The sequence below is a fragment of the Pristiophorus japonicus genome, unplaced genomic scaffold, assembly GCF_044704955.1.
Source record: "Pristiophorus japonicus isolate sPriJap1 unplaced genomic scaffold, sPriJap1.hap1 HAP1_SCAFFOLD_495, whole genome shotgun sequence".
NCBI classification, from domain to species: domain Eukaryota; kingdom Metazoa; phylum Chordata; class Chondrichthyes; family Pristiophoridae; genus Pristiophorus; species Pristiophorus japonicus.
This window is the reverse complement of record NW_027254401.1, coordinates 183,487-202,358: the sequence shown is the minus strand read 5'-3', so window position 1 is coordinate 202,358 and position 18,872 is coordinate 183,487. Positions and strand designations below refer to the sequence as shown.

The 18,872-nt window shown below is 45.5% G+C and overlaps 2 pseudogenes; both read right to left on the bottom strand.

The window, feature by feature from the left end:
* LOC139253655 (zinc finger protein 850-like) overlaps positions 1-5,929 on the bottom strand; it is a 105,873-nt pseudogene extending 99,944 nt beyond the window's left edge.
* The window catches only part of LOC139253653 (zinc finger protein 664-like), a 33,317-nt pseudogene continuing 20,371 nt past the window's right edge, over positions 5,927-18,872 (bottom strand).

Here is an 18,872-nt window from a genome sequence, read left to right as displayed (position 1 = left end):
AAGTATATCCTTCCTTAGATAAGGAGACCAAAACTGTGCACAGTATTCCAGTTATCTCACCAAGGCCATGTACAATTGTAGAGCGAAGTTATAGAGAATTACACTTTATCTAAATTATGCTGTACCTGCCCTAGGAGTTTTTATTTGAACAGTTTTGAGGGAGCTTTACTTAATATCTAACCAATGCACTACCTGCCCTGGGAGTGGTTGATGGGGCAGTGTAGAGGGAGCTTTACTCTGTATCTGACCCGTGCTGTCCCTGTCCTGGAAGTGTTTGATGGGACAATGTAGAGGGAGCTTTACTGTGTAACTAATGCATGCTGTCCCTGCCCAGGGAGTGTATCGGATATTGTAGACTGAGATTTACTCTGCATCAACCCTGGTAGTGTTTGGGACAGGATGGAATGAGACTTGCTCTGTATCTAACCCGTGCAGTACCGGTAGTCCTGACATCAGTAAGCAGGGAAAACGCTAGAATCTCTTATTAAGCACATGATAACCGCACACTTCAGAAGTAATAACAGGATTGGGCAGAATCAACACGGATTTATGAAAGTGAAATTGTACTTGACAAAACTGTTAGTGTTTTTTGAGGTTGTAACTAGCATGATAGATAAGGTGGAACCACTGGATGTGGTGTATTTAGATTTACAGAAGGCATTCGATGAGGTGCCATACAAGAGTTTATTGAAATTAAGGCTCATGGGATTGGTCGTAACATACTAGCAAGGTTGAGGGATTGGTTAACGGACAGAAAACAGAGAGTGGGAATAAACGGGTCATTCCGGGTTGGTAGGCTGTAACTGGTGGGGTGCTGCTAGCATGCAAAGCTAGTTGGGAATGTAAGTTGTGAGGAGGATAAAAAGATGTTTCAAGGGGATATATACAGGCTCAGCGAGTGGGTAAGAACATGGCAAATGGGATATCATGTGAATAAATGTTAAGTTACACACTTATAGTAAAAATAGAAAGGCAGAGTATTTTTTTTTAAATGGTGAGATCGGGAAATGTTGGTGTTCAGAGGGACCTGGATGTTCTTGTACACAAATTGCTAAAAGTTAATATGCAGGTACAGCAAGCAATTAAGAAAGCAAATGGTAAATTGGCCTTTATTACAAGAGCATTTGAGTATAACAGTAAAGATGTCTTGCTGCAATTATACAGGGCCCTGGTGAGATCGCACCTGGAGTATTGTGCACAGTTTTGGTCTCCTTACCTAAGGAAAAATAAACTTGCTTTCGAGGGAGTGCAACGAAGGTTCACCAGACTGATTGCTGGGATGGGGGCATTGTCCTATGAGAGATTGAGTAGACTAGGCCTATATTCTCTAGCATTTAATGAGCGGCAATGCCCACATCCCATGAACTAATTTTAAAAAGAGATGAGTGAGGTGCTTAAATTTGATCAAGGACACCAGCCAAATTATTAGAGACACTCCCTGTCCTCAGGATCTGTGCCCAGGGGAGAAGCTCATGGGTTTATCTGATCATCTTTGGGTTAAATGTTGTGCTCATTGAGCTGAGCACCTCATGCCCAGCATCAAACACTCTCCAGTCGGGCTCAGCACGGGTTAGATAGAGTGAACCCATCGGTCGCTCCCTGACACAGATACTGAGGGACAGGGAGTGTCTGGGACAATGACATTTCTCACTCAATAAGATACAAATTGATCCTGTACCTCTCCCCATTAATCCTGGGCTCCACACGGGTCGAATCCTGCTCCTGTTTCCCTTCCTGTAACAGCACTGAGCTCAACCCAGCCCATAATGAGCAGGGCTCAGGGAGGTTGGTTGCTAGGCACTTTGATGTCATAAAGCAGGGCCATTCCTTTCCCCTTTAAAGGTGGAGAGCTGGGACATCCTGTCTCAACACACATCCCCCTGTTCAAACTGAGAATCCCCGGGGAAGGCCCAAGATCCAGAGTGTGGAACACAACCAAGGGGGAAAGAGGAAGAGAGCTGGGACGTCCTGTCTCAACACACATCCCCCTGTTCATACTCAGAATCCCCGGGGAAGGCCCAAGGCCCAGAGTGTGGAACACAACCAAGGGGGAAAGAGGAGGAAAGAAGGGGAGGTAAATCAAGGAGTCGGGACTGAGGGCCACCAAGCTTCAGTTTTGGAGTCTGTAGACTTCAGGAGGGGAATTCTCTACCACAGAAAGTAGTTGAGGCCAATTCACTAAATATATTCAAAAGGGAGTTGGATGAAGTCCTTACTACTAGGGGGATCAAGGGGTATGGCGAGAAAGTAGGAAGAGGGTATTGAAGTTGCATGTTCAGCCATGAACTCATTGAATGGCGGTGCAGGCTAGAAGGGCTGAATGGCCTACTCCTGCACCTATTTTCTATGTTTCTATGAGTGAGTTCTGTAGTTTCAGGATCCAGGGAGAGAACAAGGAGCAGATGGGGAAACTGGTGTGGATTCCAGCACAGTGAGGATGTAGGGGGAGGGAGATTGTGTCGGGCTGTGTATTAGGGGTGTAGGAGGGACAAGAGAGGAAAGGTCAGAGGAGCAATTACTGCAGCAGTGTCCATCAATAGTGAGAGAGAGAGAAGGTGGAGGTCAGAGTGGGGCCCTGGACAGGCCGGTAAACTGCTTGTTTGCTGTGACTGTTAATTTCGGATTCATTTTCCCTCAATCTGTTTCAGCGAAAACACTGACACGTAACACCTTTGTTGCCTTTTCTGTAAAAGACCTTTATTGAAGATTCTCCGGCCGGGACTTGTCAAGACAAAGGGACACTCTCAAATCAGAGCCTGTTCACCTTCCTCTGGACAAGCACCTTTTCAGCGCGAAACAACCACAGTTATACATTTCAAAACAGAACACATTTGATTGGCACTTGGTCTATCCAATCCCTTTCTGCCTCCCCCCCACCCCGAGTATGTCCAATGGCAGGCAAGGAAGTCTCCCAATTAGGGCTGGTGCCATTTGTTATAGCTTCGTTACACTGTCTACCCTTATCGGTAAAAACCCAATTAGTTTCCCTTCCTCCTTATCAGTAAAAACCATTACTTTTCTCCTCCTATCTAGGATTGCATTCTTTCTTTGTGCCGCCTTGCGTCTTTCTCATGACCTGTGTTTCACCTCAACCTCAACTCTTGGTAACCCCTTTTTTTTCTGTCGATTCTGCAATTGTCTGCTTCTTGACATTTATTTAGCTATTTTCCCATGATTCCCTATCTCCGTCCTTTTGCCACATTCTCATGACCAGCTTTCCTTCTGTCACAAATAGCCTCCTGTAGCCCAGTGACACAAACAGCCCATTAAACACCACCAATGTCCTTTGGTCTGGTGAGGTCTCCCTTTGTGAAACATCAGCTGTTAAAGCTTCTCATTCTGACTCGCTCGCAGTGAGACAGTATTCACTGTCCCTTTTATTCCATGGACTTCATCTTTGCTGGTATTGGTAACAAGCCCGTGATCACTAAACACAAAACCCAGTCTGTTAATCACTTCCAGCTACTGGACTTAGCGTGTACCCCAGAGCATCTCTCTCTCCTTCAATGTGTGAATAGAGCATCACGCCTGAAAAGCTGGTTTAAGTTTATATCCAAGCAGCAAATCTATTTAAGAAAAGCCTGTAGCCGATGAGGCATTGTTCAGGTGCCAGTGTGCAGCTGGTTTGCCCGGCATTTTGCCTGTAATGGAACATAACTGAACATTTCTCCCAGTGTAACCTTTGCTGTAATGAAATGTGTCTTTTACTAAGCCTCACGTTCTTGCTCATGTCTGCTGCAATTGTGTAGAAAGGGGATGTTTGAAGAGATGGTGTTTGTATGGAGATGTGAAGCAAGGAAACGCTGTGTGTGACAGTGACACAGCCTTGTGGTCACAGGCAGAACAATGCAGCGATATCCTTGTGGTTATTGTTTGAGCAGGGTTAGTTCATGAATGCTCAAGCTAAGCGGTGCCAGGGATGGGGAGCAGCAGCAGTAAATAAAAGCTAAATGTAAATTCTGATGTAGTTTATCTTCATTTATTCCTATATTAATAGCTTTTGCTGAATGTGGCCCATGCCAAGTGTCAGGATATTGGATAAGGCCCACCATAGAAAATGAATTTGACACCCTGAGGTAGACAATGTCAACTGGATTCCCCCATCCACCAACCTAACGGCTTCTTTACAAACTCAAGCTAGTTTGTAAGACATGACCATGTTTACCAGAATCCGTGTTCAGTATCTCTAATGGCCTCTTCCCTTTCCCCATAATCGAAAACAGCATCTCTCAGGATCTCTTCAAGCACCTTCCCATAATCGAGGTCACGTTGGTAGGCCTTCAGTTCACGAGTTCTGACTGGTGCCCAATTTGGAAAATGGGAACTACGTGTGCTACCTTCCAATCTCAGGCAACAATCCCTGACTCTACTGAGCTGTTGGAGATATGGGCAAGGGACTGACAGAGCACCTGTCCCATCTCTTTAAACACCCTTGTCTGGATATCATCCACACCTTACACGCATCAAGATTAACCCACATGGCGACTTTGCTGTCAGTGAAGAGAGATGAGAATGACCAAAGTGCCATTTGGCCCTCTCAGTGTGACCCTGAAGGACTGTGTCCAGGCTCCCCCCATACGATCCTCCCCCCAGATTGTCCTCTCTGAGCTCCAGCCAGCTGATGCTAAACACTCCGGTGGGAAAGACAAAAATCCACAGCAATGTGTTGAAAGCAACACTAATTTATTTGTATATATCCCAAATATTAAACTCCAGTCCAGTTACAGGCGTTATTAACATCAGCGGAAACAAACTCCAACTGTCACACTCAGAGCAAATGAACGGCCTCTCCCCAGTGTGAACTCGCTGGTGTGTCAGCAGGTTGAATGAACACGATTCAGTCGGGATGTGATTAACAGCAGCAATAACAGCAGAATCCAACCCCTGCAGTCACTTGTGAACTCGCTGGTGTGTCAGCAGGTTGGATGACTGAGTGAATCGCTTCCCACACTCTGAGCTGGTGAACGGCCTCTCCCCAGTGTGAACTTGCTGGTGTCTCAGCAGGTGGGATAACTGAGTGAATCCCTTCCCACACTCAGAGCAAATGAACGGCCTCTCCCCAGTGTGAACTCGCTGGTGTGTCAGCAGGTCGGATGAACAAGTGAATCCCTTCCCACACTCTGAGCAGATGAACGGCCTCTCCCCAGTGTGAATTCGCTGGTGCCTCAGCAGGTTGAATGACCCAGTGAATCCCTTCCCACAATCGTAGCAGGTGAATGGCCTCTCCCCAGTGTGAACTCGCTGGTGTGCCAGCAGGCTGGATGACTGAGTGAATCCCTCCCCACACTCAGAGCAGGTGAACGGCCTCTCCCCAGTGTGAACTCGCTGGTGTGTCAGCAGGTGGGAGGACCGAGTGAATCCCTTCCCACAATCGGAGCAGGTGAACGGCCTCTCCCCAGTGTGAACTTGCTGATGCCTCAGCAGGTGGGAGGACCGAGTGAATCCCTTCCCACAATCGGAGCAGGTGAACGGCCTCTCCCCAGTGTGAACTCGCTGGTGTGTCAGCAGGCTGGATGATGTAGTGAATCCCTTCCCACAATCATAGCAGGTGAATGGCCTCTCCCCAGTGTGAACTCGCTGGTGTGCCAGCAGGCTGGATGATGTAGTGAATCCCTTCCCACAATCAGAGCAGGTGAATGGCCTCTCCCCAGTGTGAACTCGCTGGTGTGCCAGCAGGCTGGATGATGTAGTGAATCTCATCCCACAATCAGAGCAGGTGAATGGCCTCTCCCCAGTGTGAACTCGCCGATGTGTTTCCAGCTGGGATGGGTAGTTGAAACGTTTCCCACAGTCTCCACATTTACACAGTTTTTTTACTAGTGTGACTGCACTTGTGTCTCTTCAGGTTGGATGATAGGCTGAAGCCTTGTCCACACACAGAGCACGTGTAGAGTTTCTCCCCGCTGTGAACAGTGCTTTTTGCTTCCATGGTCAAAGGCCGATGATATTCAGGTCCCGATGAATCGAGTGACTCCGTCAGATCTTAATGTGATGTTTGGTTTGAGCCTCCGGTCGACAAATCCTCCCCGTTTAATACCCTGTAAGTGAATTTCAAACAAGAAAAAGGGTGGGTGAGAGAGAACCCACAAAAACACAAAGGCAGGTTGTGAAATTGAGCTGAATGAACCTGGCTATTTGTGCGGCCATCAGCAGAAAAAAGTGACCATGAAAGCTGTCGCATTGTCGTAAAAACCCAACTGGTCACTAATGTCCTTCAGGGACGGGAACCCACCACCTGGTCTGGGCCTACACAAGACTCTGGCCTCTATGGGAGGAGGGAGAGGTGGGCGGGGCGAAGGGGAGGGACTTTATACATCTGCAGGTCAACCAGAACTTTGACAGAACCTCCCAAACCTATAACCTCTCCCACCTCGATGGACCAGGGCAGCAGGTGCATGGGAAATCCATCACCTCCAAGTTCCCCTCCAAGTCTCACACCATCCTGACTTGGGCATATATCACCGTTCCTACATCGTTACTGGGTGAAAATCCTGGAACTCCTCACCTAACAGCATGGTGGGAGGACCTTCACCACACAGACTGCAGCGGTTCGAGAAAAAGACCCACCATCACCTTGTCAAGGGGCAAATGGAAATTGGAAATATATTCTGACCTTACTAGCGACACCCACATCCCAAGAATGGGTTAAAACAAAACTGTACATTGAACGCCTCTGCAGAAATACTTGTTCCTAAACCAATACTCTTCTACATTGTGCGGGCAGTGTGTGTTTCGCAACCTAATCTCCCCGAGAATCCACCGCCGTTGACAGTCTCTCATCGGAAATTGTTGGGCCCGACTGGGCTCAGAGGTACTGGGGGTGAAACCCAGCAGTTTCTCCCCCCCCCTCCACTCCAGCTCAAACTGATGCAACAAACAGACCCACACAGGAGGTCAGGGAGCGACTTCCGCATCCAGTGCCCACCCTGATACAGAGCGGCTCTGGATTGGTCGCTCTGTGTTTCCAGTATCGATGCACTTCAGATCAGCCTGTGAGGGAGAAGGGAATAGAGGCTTATGCTGATAGAGTTAGAACCATCGAATCAGAGAATGGTTACAGCACAGAAGACCGTTCGGCCCATCGAGCCCGTGCCAGCTCTCTGCAAGAGCACCTCAGCTAGTCCCACTGCCCCGCCCTTACCCCACAGCCCTGCAAATGTTTTTCTTTCAGGAACTTATCCAACTCCCTTTTGAAAGCTGTGATTGAGTCTGCCTCCACCACCCTTTCAGGCCGTGCATTCCAGATATTAACCACTCACTACGCAAAAAGCTTTTTTCTTGTGTTGCCTTTGGTTCTTTTGCCAATCGTCTTAAATCTGTGTCCTCTTGTTCTCGACCCTTCTGCCAATGGGAACAGTATCTCTCTATCTACTCTGGCAAGACCCCTCTTAATTTTGAACACCTTGATAAAATCTCCTCTCAATCTTCCCTGCTCTAAGGAGAACATAAGAACATAAGAAATAAGAGCGGGAGTAGACTATTTGGCCCCTCGAGCCTGCTCCGCCATTCAATACAATCATGGCTGATCTGATCATGGGCTCAGCTCCACTTCCCTCCCACTCCCCATAAACCTTTATCGCTCAAATATCTGTCTATCTCCGCCTTAAATATATTCAATGACCCAGCCTCCACAGCTCTCTGGGGCAGAGAATTCTACAGATTTACAACCCTCAAGAGAAGAAATTCCGCCTCATCTCAGTTTTATATGGACGACTCCTTATTCTGAAACTATGCCCCTTAGTTCTAGATTCCCCTATGAGTGGAAAGATCCTCTCTGCATCCACCTTGTCAAGCCCCCTCAGTATCTTTTATGTTTCAATACAATCACATCTTATTCTTCTGAACTGCAATGTGCAGAGACCCAAACTACTCAACCTTTCTTCATAAATCAACCCCCTCATCTCAGGAATCAACCTGGTGAACCTTCTCTGAACTGCCTCCAATGAAAGTATATCCTTCCTTAAATACGGAGACCAAAACTGTACGCAGTACTCCAGATGTGACCTCATCAATATCCTGTACAGTTGCAGCAGAACCTCTCTGCTTTTATACTCTATCCCCCTTGCAACCCCAGCTTCTCCAGTCCAGGTAACTGAAGTCCCTCATCCCTGGAATCATTCTCGTAAATCTTTTCTGCACCCTCTCTAAGGCCTTCACATTATTCCTAAAGTGCGTTGCCCACAATTGGGCATAATACTCAGGTTGAGGCCGAACCAGTGCTTTGTACAGGTTCATCATAATATCCACACTTTTGTACTCTATACTTCTATTTCTAAAGAAAGTACTGTCTAATGTAATACAAACAGGGACAGGATCTAGTGTAATATAAACAGAGGCAGGGTCTCGGGTGATATTTAAAATTAGTCCCGGTGCCACGAGCTAGTGAGCACAGAAATAGGAGGATAGAGCAGATGACTGCGTGGCTGGAGAGATGGTGCAGGTGGGAGGGGTTTAGATTCCTGATGCATTGGGACCGCTTCTGGGGGAGGTGGGACCTGTATAAGCCGGACGGGTTGCACCTCAACAGAGCCGGGACCAATATCCTCACGGGTGGGTTTGCTAGTGCTAGGAAGGGTTTAAACTAGCTTGGCAGGGGAATGGGAACCTGAAAATAGATTCAGGAGGGAGGGAAGTAAAGCTAGAATTAGAAAGCAAAAATGTAGAAAGTGAGTTTGAAGGACAGAGTAAAAAAGCAGGAAAAAAGTGTAAAAAAACAAATTTAAAAGATCTTTGTCTAAATGCACATAACATTCGTAACAAAATAGATGAGTTGATGGCACAAATAGATACAAATGATCAGATAGCCATTACAGAGATGTGGTTGCAAAGTGACCAGGACTGGGAACTGAATATTCAAGGGTATTTGACAATTCGGAAGGACAGGCAGAAAGGAAAAGGAGGTGGGGTAGCGCTGTTAATAACGGATGGGATCAGTGCGTTAGTGAGAAACGATATTTGCTCAGAGGATCAAGATATTGAATCAGTTTGGGTGGAGATAAGGAATAATAAAGGGAAAAAGTCACTGATGGGCATAGTCTATAGGCACCCTAACAGTAGTTACACTGTTGGACGGAGCATAAATCAAGAAATAATGGAAGTTTGTAATAAAGGAACGGCAATAATTACGGGTGATTTTAAACATTATGTTGATTGGACAAAGCAAATTGGCCAGGGTAGCCTTGAGGAGGAGTCCATAGAGTGTATCCGGGATAGTTTCCTTGAACAGTTAATTGCGGAACCAACCAGGGAGCAGGCTATCTTAGATCTAATACTGTGTAATGAGGCAGGATTAATAAATGATCTTGTAGTAAAAGATCCTCTAGGAATGAGTGACCATAATGTGGTTGAATTTCAAATTCAGTTGGAGGGTAAAAAAGTTGGTTCTCAAACCAGGGTCCTAAGCTTAAATAAAAGAGACTACAATGGTATGAGGGCAGACTTGGCTAAAGTGGATTGGGACAATAGACTAAAGAATGGGACGGTTGATGAGCAGTGATAGATAGTTAAGGAGATATTTCAAAACCTACTACAAAAATATATCCCAATGAGAAGGAAAGACTGTAAGAGAAGGGATAACCATCCGTGGCTAACTAAGGAAATAAGGGACGATATCAAATTGAAAACACAGGCATACAACATGGCCAAGACTAGTGGGAGGCCAGAGGATTGGGAATTTTTAAAAGCTAGCAGAGCACGACTAAAAAATGATTAAGAGGGAAGATAGATTATGAAAGTAAACTAGCACAAGATATAAAAACAGATAGTAAGAGTCCTTCATAGTAGAAGACACTAAAAACATCCCAATAGTGGATAATCAAGGGGCTATAGGTAGGGAGGAACATAATACAATCACTATCACTAATAACGTAGGACTAGATAAAATAATGGGATTAAAGGTGGACAAGTCCCCTGAACCTGATGGCTTCCATCCCAGGGTCTTAAGAGAAGTGGCTGCAGAGATAGTGGATGCATTGGTTGTAATCTACCAAAATTCCCTGGATTCTGGGGTGGTCACAACAGATTGGAAAACTGCAAATGTAATGTCCCTATTTGAAAAAGGAGGCAGACAAAAAGCAGTTAACCTAACATCTGTCATTGGTAAAATGCTGGAGTCCATTATTAAGGAAGCAGTAGCAGGACATTTGGAAAAGCATGATTCAATCAAGCAGATTCAACATGGTTTTATGAAAGGGAAATCATGTTTGATAAATTCGCTGGAGTTCTTTGAGGATGTAATGAGCAGGGTGAATAAGGTGGTGTATTTGGATTTCCAGAAGGCATTCGATAAGGTGCCACATAAGAGGTTACTGCATAAGATAAAAGCTCACAGGGATGGGGGGTAATATGTTATGGCATGGATAGAGGATTGGCTAAACAGAAAACAGAGAGTCGGGATAAATGGGTCATTTTCCAGTTGGCAAATATGACTAGTGGAGTGCCGCAGGGATCGGTGCTGGGTCCTCAACTATTTACAATCTATATTAATGACTTGGATGAAGGGACCAAGTTTGCTGTTGATACAAAAATTGCGAGAACACAAAAAATCGGCAAAGGGATGTAGACAGGTTAAGTGAGTGGGCAAACATTTGGCAGATGCAGTATAACGTGGGAAAATGTGAGGTTATCCACTTTGGCAGAAATAATAGAAAAGCAAATTATAATTTAAATAGAAAAAAATTGCAAAGAGCTGCATTACAGAGAGACCTGGGGGTCCTTGTGCATGAAACACAAAAAATTATTGTGCAGACCAGCAAGTAATCACGAAGGCAAATGGAATATTGGCCTATCTTGCAAGGGGGATAGAGTATAAAAGCAGAGAAGTCCTGCTACAACTGTACAGGGTGTTGGTGAGACCACACCTGGAGTACTGCGTACAGTTTTGGTCTCCGTATTTAAGGAAGGATATATTTGCATTGGAGACAGTTCAGAGAAGGTTCACTAGGTTGATTCAGGAGATGAAGGGGTTGACTTATGAGGATAGGTTGAGTAGGCTGGTCCTATACACATTGGAGTTCAGAAGAATGAGAGGTGATCTTATTGAAACTTAATGATAATGAGGGGGCTCGACAAGGTATTTGCCGGCCATTTAAAACTGAGATGAGGAGGAATTTCTTCTTTCAGAGAGTTGTAAATCTGTGGAATTCTCTGCCCGGAGAGCTGTGGAGGCTGGGTCATTGAATATATTTAAGACGGAGATAGACAGATTTTTGAGTGATAAGGGAGTAAAGGGTTATGGGAAGCGGGCAGGGAAGTGGAGCTGAGTCCATGATCAGACCAGCCATGATCTTATTGACTGGCGAGCAGGCTCGGGGGGTCAAATGACCTACTCCTGCTCCTATTTCTTATATTCTTATGTAATTGTGTGAACATAAACTCAGAAGCTCAGAACTGAGCAACGCCTTTTGGGGAGATGGTGAGAAATCCGAGATGTGGGGAGTGAGAATAAATTATCTGATACATTCCTTTCCGCACTAGGACCCGGTTGGAAACAGACAATGACATCATTCACTTTGTTCCTGCACCAAGATGGCGGCGCATGCGCTGTGCTACTCACTGAATCAAGATGGCTGAGCGCTGAACCTGCCTTCCTGCACGAAGATGGCCGCCGTTAGCCTGGGCCTGTGACCGGGAGAAAGTCCCGAAGCTGCAAACGCCGATATTCCGGTTATTATTCCGGGCTTGCGGTGGGCACCGGTTGTTTATAAAGCCTCTCCGGCTCCCCGCTGGTCCATTGCTCCCCTCCGACCCGCTGAAAATGACAATTTTGAGCAGCCTATGCTACACGTGGCTCTTCCGCCATTACACGGACCGCGCATGCTCAAACCCCAGGCAGGACCCGCCCCTGCGCAATGAGCTCCTGTAGTCTGGGTGCGGCACATTCTCGCCCGTCGTGCATGCTGGACAAAAGCCCCGCCATTGACATCCTGCATTTGTGACTGGAACAGGATTTACTGTGATTGCATTGGGCACAGAACCATGCTCATTCTAGCAGTTATTGTTTGTTCCTGATGATCTTAATAACCCCTATATGTGAGCTGGAGATTAATATTGTCCATAAATGTTGAATAAATCAGCTTTGTTTCAAACACAGTGTGTCGAATATTTGAAGCAAAAGATAGAAATAAGAAAAGTAAAAGCGGAGGGCAGCGAAACCCAAGTCAAAAATGAAAAAGGGCCGCATTACAGCCAAATTCTAAAGGGGCAAAGGGTGTTAAAAAGACAAGCCTGAAGGCTCTGCACCTCAATGCGAGGTGTATTCATAATTAGGTGGACAAATTAACTGCATAGGCAGCAATTAACAAATATGATATAATTGGCATCACGGAGACATGGCTCCAGGGTGACCAAAGCTGAGAACTCATGAGTAATCAGCATTCAGGAAGGATAGACAGAAAGGAAAAGGAGGTGGGGTAGCTTTGCTGGTTAAAGAGGAAATTAACGCAATAGTAGGGAAGGATATGGATGATGTGGAATCTGTATGGGTGGAGCTGCAGTATACCAAAGGGCAGAAAACGCTAGTGGGAGTTGTGTACATACCACCAAACAGTGGGGTCGTGGACAGCATCAAACAAGAAATTAGAGATGCATGCAATAATGGTACAGCAGTTATCATGGGCGGCTTTAATCTACATATAAATGGAGCTAACCAAATTAGTAGCAATGTGGTGAAGGAAGATTTCCTGGAGTGTATTTCTAGACCAATATGTCGAGGAAACAACTAGAGGGCTGGCCATCCGAGACTGGATGATGTGTAATGAGAAAGGACTAATTAGCAATCTTGTTGTGCGAGGCCCCTTGGGGAAGAGTGACCATAATATGGCAGAATTCTTTATTAAGATGGAGAGTGACACAGTTAATTCAGAGACTCGGGTCTTGAACTTAAGGAAATGTAACTTCGATGGTATAAGACGTGAATTGGTTAGAATAGAGTGGCAAATGATACTTAAAGGGTTGATGGTGGATTGGCAATGGCAACATTTAAAGATCACATGGATGAACTTCAACAATTGTACATCCCTGTCTGGAGTAAAAACAAAATGGAGAAGGTGGCTCAACCGTGGCTAACAAGGGAAATTAAGGATAGTGTTAAACCCAAGGAAGAGGCATATAAATTGGCCAGAAAAAGCAGCAAACCTGAGGACTGGGTGAAATTTAGAATCCAGTAGAGGAGGACAAAGTGTTTAATTAGGAGGGGGAAAATAGAGTATAAGAGTTAGCTTGCTAGGAACATAAAAACTGACGCAAGCGCTTCTATAGATATGTGAAGAGAAAAAGATTAGTGAAGACAAACATAGGTCCCTTGCAGTCAGATTCAGGTGAATTTATAATGGGGAACAAAGAAATTGCAGACCAGTTGAACAAATACTTTGGTTCTGTCTTCATGAAGGAAGACACAAATAACCTTCTGGAAATACTAGGGGACAGAGGATCTAGTGAGAAGGAGGAACTGAAGGAAATCCTTATTAGGTGGGAAATTGTGTTAGGGAAATTGATGGGATTGAAGGCTGATAAATGCCGTGGCCTGATAGTCTGCATCCCAGAGTACTTAAGGAAGTGGCCATAGAAATGGTGGATGCATTGGTGACTATTTTCCAACAGTCTATGGACTCTGGATCAGTTCCTGTGGACTGGAGGGTAGCTAATATAGCACCACTTTTTAAAAAAGGAGGGAAGAGAGAAAACGAATAATTATGGACAGGTTAACCTGACCTCAATAGTGAGGAAAATGTTGCAATCAATTATTACAGATGAAATAGCAGCACATTTGGAAAGCAGTGACAGGATCAGTCCAAGCCAGCATGGATGTGTGAAAGGGAAATTATGCTTGACAAATCTTCTGGAATTTTTTGAGGATGTTTCCAGTAGAATGGGCAAGGGAGAACCAGTGGATGTGGTGTATTTGGACTTTCAAAGGGCTTTTGACAATGTCCCACACAAGACACTTGTGTGCAAAATTATAGCACATGGTATTGGGGGTAATGTACTGACATGAATAGAGAACTAATTGGCAGAAGGAAGCAGAGAGTCAGGATTAACGGGTCCTTTTCAGAATGGCAGGCAGTGACTAGTGGGGTGCCGCAGGGCTCAGTGCTGGGACCCCAGCTATTTACAATATACATCAATGATGTAGATGAATGAATTTGTGTATTATCTCCAAGTTTGCAGATGACACTAAACTGGGTGGCGGTGTGAGCTGTGAGGAGGATGCTAAGATGCTGCAGGGTGACTTGGACAGGTTAGGTGATTGGACAAATGCATGCAGATGCAGTATAATGTGGGTAAATGTGAGGTTATCCACTTTGGTGGCAAAAACACGAAGGCAGAATATTATCTGAATGGCGGCAGATTAGGAAAAGAGGAGGTGCAACGAGACCTGGGTGTCATGGTACATTAGTCATTGAAAGTTGGCATGCAGGTACAGCAGGCAGTGAAGAAGCAAATGGTATGTTGGCCATCATAGCTAGGGGATTTTAGTATAGGAGCAGGGAGGTCTTACTGCAGTTGTACAGGGTCTTGGCGAGGCCTCACCTGGAATATTGTGTTCAGTTTTGGTCTCCTAATCTGAGGAAGGACGTTCTTGTTATTTTGAGGGAGTGCAGCAAAGGTTCACCAGACTGATTCCCGGAATGGCAGGACTGACATATTGGGAAAGACTGGATCGACTGAGCCTGTATTCACTGGAGTTTAGAAGGATGAGAGGGGATCTCATAGAAGCATATAAAATTCTGATGGGACTGAACAGGTTAGATGCAGAAAGAATGTTCCCAATGTTTTGGAAATCCAGGACCAGAGGACACAGTATAAGGATAAGGAGTAATCCATTTAGGACTGAGCTGAAGAGAAACTTCTTCACTCAGAGAGTTGTTAACTTGTGGAATTCTCTGCCGCAGAGAGTTGTTGATGCCAGTTCATTGGATATATTCAAGAGGGAGTTAGATATGGCCCTTACAGCGAAAGAGATCAAGGGGTATGGAGAGAAAGCAGGAAAGGGGTACTGAGGTGAATGATCAGCCAGGATCTTATTGAATGGTGGTGCAGGCTCGAAGGGCCGAATGGCCTACTCCTGCACCTATTTTCTATATTTCTCCGTGATCAGAGGAGAGTAATTGATTTTCTGTTACCGACTGTTCCATTTTAGTGCTTTTTCTTACTCTAACTTACATCACTTCTCACCTAGTTCGCCTTCTATCATATCAAACCTCAAACTTGTTCCGTTTGAATACATGACTTGTGATTGTAGTAGACTTGACTGCAATGTCTCACTGTAAACTCAGCTGAAATCCTTTGAACCACCCCTTTATTGGACTGTCTTGCATAATATTTGAAATCCGTTACTTTCTGTATCAGTTAACCCGTTTTTGGAACCGATTTAATTAAAAAAACTCACCCATACATTTTGCATGTGATAGCCTGTGAAATATTTTAATATTTGTAATTGTCATTGTCACAAACTCCGTTCCTTAGCCACCGACTCCATCCCTCTCCCCAACTTCTGTCTGATGCTCAAGCAGACTGTTCGCAACCTTGGTGTCATACTTGACCCCAACATAAGTTTTTGACCACATATCCTATCCGCAGCATAACTAAGATTGCTTATTCCACCTCTGAAACATCGCCCGTTTACACTCATCCACTGCTGAAGCCCTCATCCATGCCTTTGTCACCTCTGGACATGACTATTCCAACGCACTCCTCCCACATTCTACCCAACATAAACTCGAGTTGATCCACAACTCGGCTGCCCATGCCCTAACTCGCAACAAGTCCAGCTCACCCGTCACCCTGTGCTCGCTGACCGGCATTGCCTTCTGGTTAAGCAGTCAGTGGGTGTGGTCTAGTCATGGGTGGAGATTGCTCTGTATCTGACCCGTGTTGTACGTGCCCTGGGAGTATTTGAGGCAAGGTAGAGGAAGATATACTCTGTGTCTAACCTGTACTGTACCTGCCCGGGGAGTGTTTGATGGGACTGTGTAGAGGGAGCTTTACTCTGTATCTCACTAATTTTTTTTTAAATTCGTAGCCAATCTTTCCAATTCTTTGTCAAATCACAAACGCCAGAGGTCACCTTGCACACATCAAGGATCACTCTGCGTGTATCTCACCCATACTGTACCTGCCCGGGGAGTGTTTGATGGGACTGTGTAGAGGGAGCTTTACTCTGTATCTAACCTATGCTGTACGTGCCCTGGGAGTGTTTGGGATACTGTAGACTGAGATTTACTCTGTATCAACCCTGGTATTGTTTGGGACAGGATGGAGTGAGATTTACTCTGTATCTAAGCCGTGCAGTACTGGTAGCCATGAAATCAGTGGTAGAGATAATGCTAGAATCGATTATTAAGCACGTGGTAACAGGGCACTTCGCAAGTAATAACAGGATTGGGCAGAATCAACACGGATTTATGAAGGGGAAATTGTACTTGACCAAACTGTTAGTGTTTTTTTGAGGTTGTTGTTGGTGTTTCGGACAGTGGGGTAACGCCCCTTTGGAATGTTGCATTCCTTACTGCCACTTTTGATCGGCTCACACTTTCCGGAGTTTACTACTCAGCCTTTCTTGTCCTTGTCGCGTGATTTATCCTCTTTAGTTATTTTCATTATTTTGAATTATGTTGATTAACAGTATGATCCTTTAGGTTCTAGTTTCTTCTTTTTGTTAAATTGGATTCTCTGATGCCCCCTGTTTATTGTGTCTGTGCCTTTGTGTATCGTTCTGGACATTGATGCAATGCTCTGTTTTTAGATTAGATGTGGGGCTGGGTTAATATGGGTACTATACCTTCTGTTCTAGCTTCCTCTTTTTAGTTGTTTGGGTTTTCTCCTGTCCATTATTTGCTGTATCAGAGAGGCTGTGGCTTTGTGTGATGTTCTGGACACTGACGCCTTGCTCTAATTTTATTCTGGATACTGGTGTACCATTCTATTTCTAGGGTTAGGGCCTTTGTTGTTTGGGACAGTGGGGTCATGTTCCTTTGGAACTTTTATGCAAGTGTTTTATTAATAATTAAATTGATGGTAAATTGAATTGTGCCAAGAGATTAAATTGATGGAGATTGGATTGTATTTATATACAGTCCTTCTTAGGGGGTTGTTGGTTTAGGCAGGGTTATCTTTTGCAGGGGGGGACGGGGGAGGGGGGTTGTCATTTAAAATTGGTTATTAGGTGGGTTGTCAGTTCCTTACTTTGTATTCAATTGATTCCTGTGAAGTTAGGGAACTTATTAATTGTAAATAAGTCAATTGTATTTTTTGGATTTATTGTTAATATTATCAGTGTTCTAAGTTAGGGATATTAATTGGGGAGTTATTGTTATTGTTTAAGCCATTCAAGGATCCTGTGGAATCAGTCTGTTGGAAACGGAGCCTTGTTGCTGCTGTTGGGCAGAATGCTGATAGGGACATGTGGCACCACGCTGTGACCAGAGTCTGTGTCTTCCCATTTTATTCATTTAAAAATTTTTAAATTTGCAGATTACGTTTCGGTTACATGGCGGGCAGGGGGGATTTGGTGGGTTTGCTAACATTTTTTGGTTGTGAAGAGTGAGTCCGTTGTTTATTTATCGGGTTGGAGCGAGCGGTGGCTGAGGAAAAGAGTGTTTGAAGACCAGGCCCTCAAACCTACCACCAAGCTCATGGTCTACAGGGCTGTAGTAATACCCGCCCTCCTGTATGGCTCAGAGACATGGAGCATGTACAGTAGACACCAAGTCGCTGGAGAAATACCATCAATGTGTCTCCGCAAGATCCTACAAATCCCCTGGGAGGACAGATGCACCAACATTAGCGTCCTCAACCAGACCAACATCCCCAGCATTGAAGCACTGACCACACTTGACCAGCTCCGCTGGGCAGACCACATTGTCTGCATGCCCGACACGAAACTCCCAAAGCAAGCGCTCTACTCGGAACTCCTTCATGGCAAATGAGCCAAAGGTGGGCAGAGGAATCATTACAAGGACACCCTCAAAGCCTCCCTGATAAAGTGCAACATCCCCACTGAGACATGGGAATCCCTGGCGAAAGACCGACCTAAGTGGAGGAAGTGCATCCGGGAGGACGCTGAGCATCTCGAGTTCATCACCGAGAGCATGCAGAAAACAAGCAGGCAGTGGAAAGAGTGTGCGGCAAACCTGTCCCACCCACCCCTCCCCTCAACGGCTGTCTGTCCCACCTGTGACAGAGACTGTAATTCCCGTATTGGACTATACAGTCAGCTGAGAAATCACTTTTAGAGCGGAAGCAAGTTTTCCTCGATTCCGAGGGACTGCCTATGATGATGATGACCTCCATTTGTTGAGGCCGTTTGTTTTGCTGGGAACCCTGATTTAATTTTTTTGAAAAAAAAATTTTTTTTGTTTTTGTGCAACTGTATCTTGCTGTGGGGTGTCGGTTAGGTTGTGTGTGTGTGGGGAGTCTCGGTTAGGTTGTGTGTGGGGGGGGGAATTGCGGTTAGGTTGTGTGTGGGGCAGGGTCTCAGTTAGGTTATGTGTGTGGGGGGCTCTCGGTTAGGTTGTGTTGGGAGGGGTCTCGGTTAGGTTGTATGTGGGGGGGGTCTCGGTTAGGTTGTGTGTGGGGGGGGGGTCTCGGTTAGGTTCTGTGTGTGGGGGTCTCGGTCAGGTTGTGTTGGGAGGGTCTCGGTCAGGTTGTGTGTGGGGGGGGGTCTCGGTCAGGTTGTGTGTGTGGGGGGGGGTCTCGGTCAGGTTGTGTGGGAGGGATCTCGGTTCGGGGTGGTCTCTTTAATTTTTGTGGCTTTTAGGGATTGAGTAGTCGGGTCACTTTGTTTTTGGTTATTTCTGGGCCTAGTGCCGATTAAAAGCCTGAGGCTGGATTTAACATGCGGCCAAGGGGGCGGGTTGGAGCGGAGGTCTTGT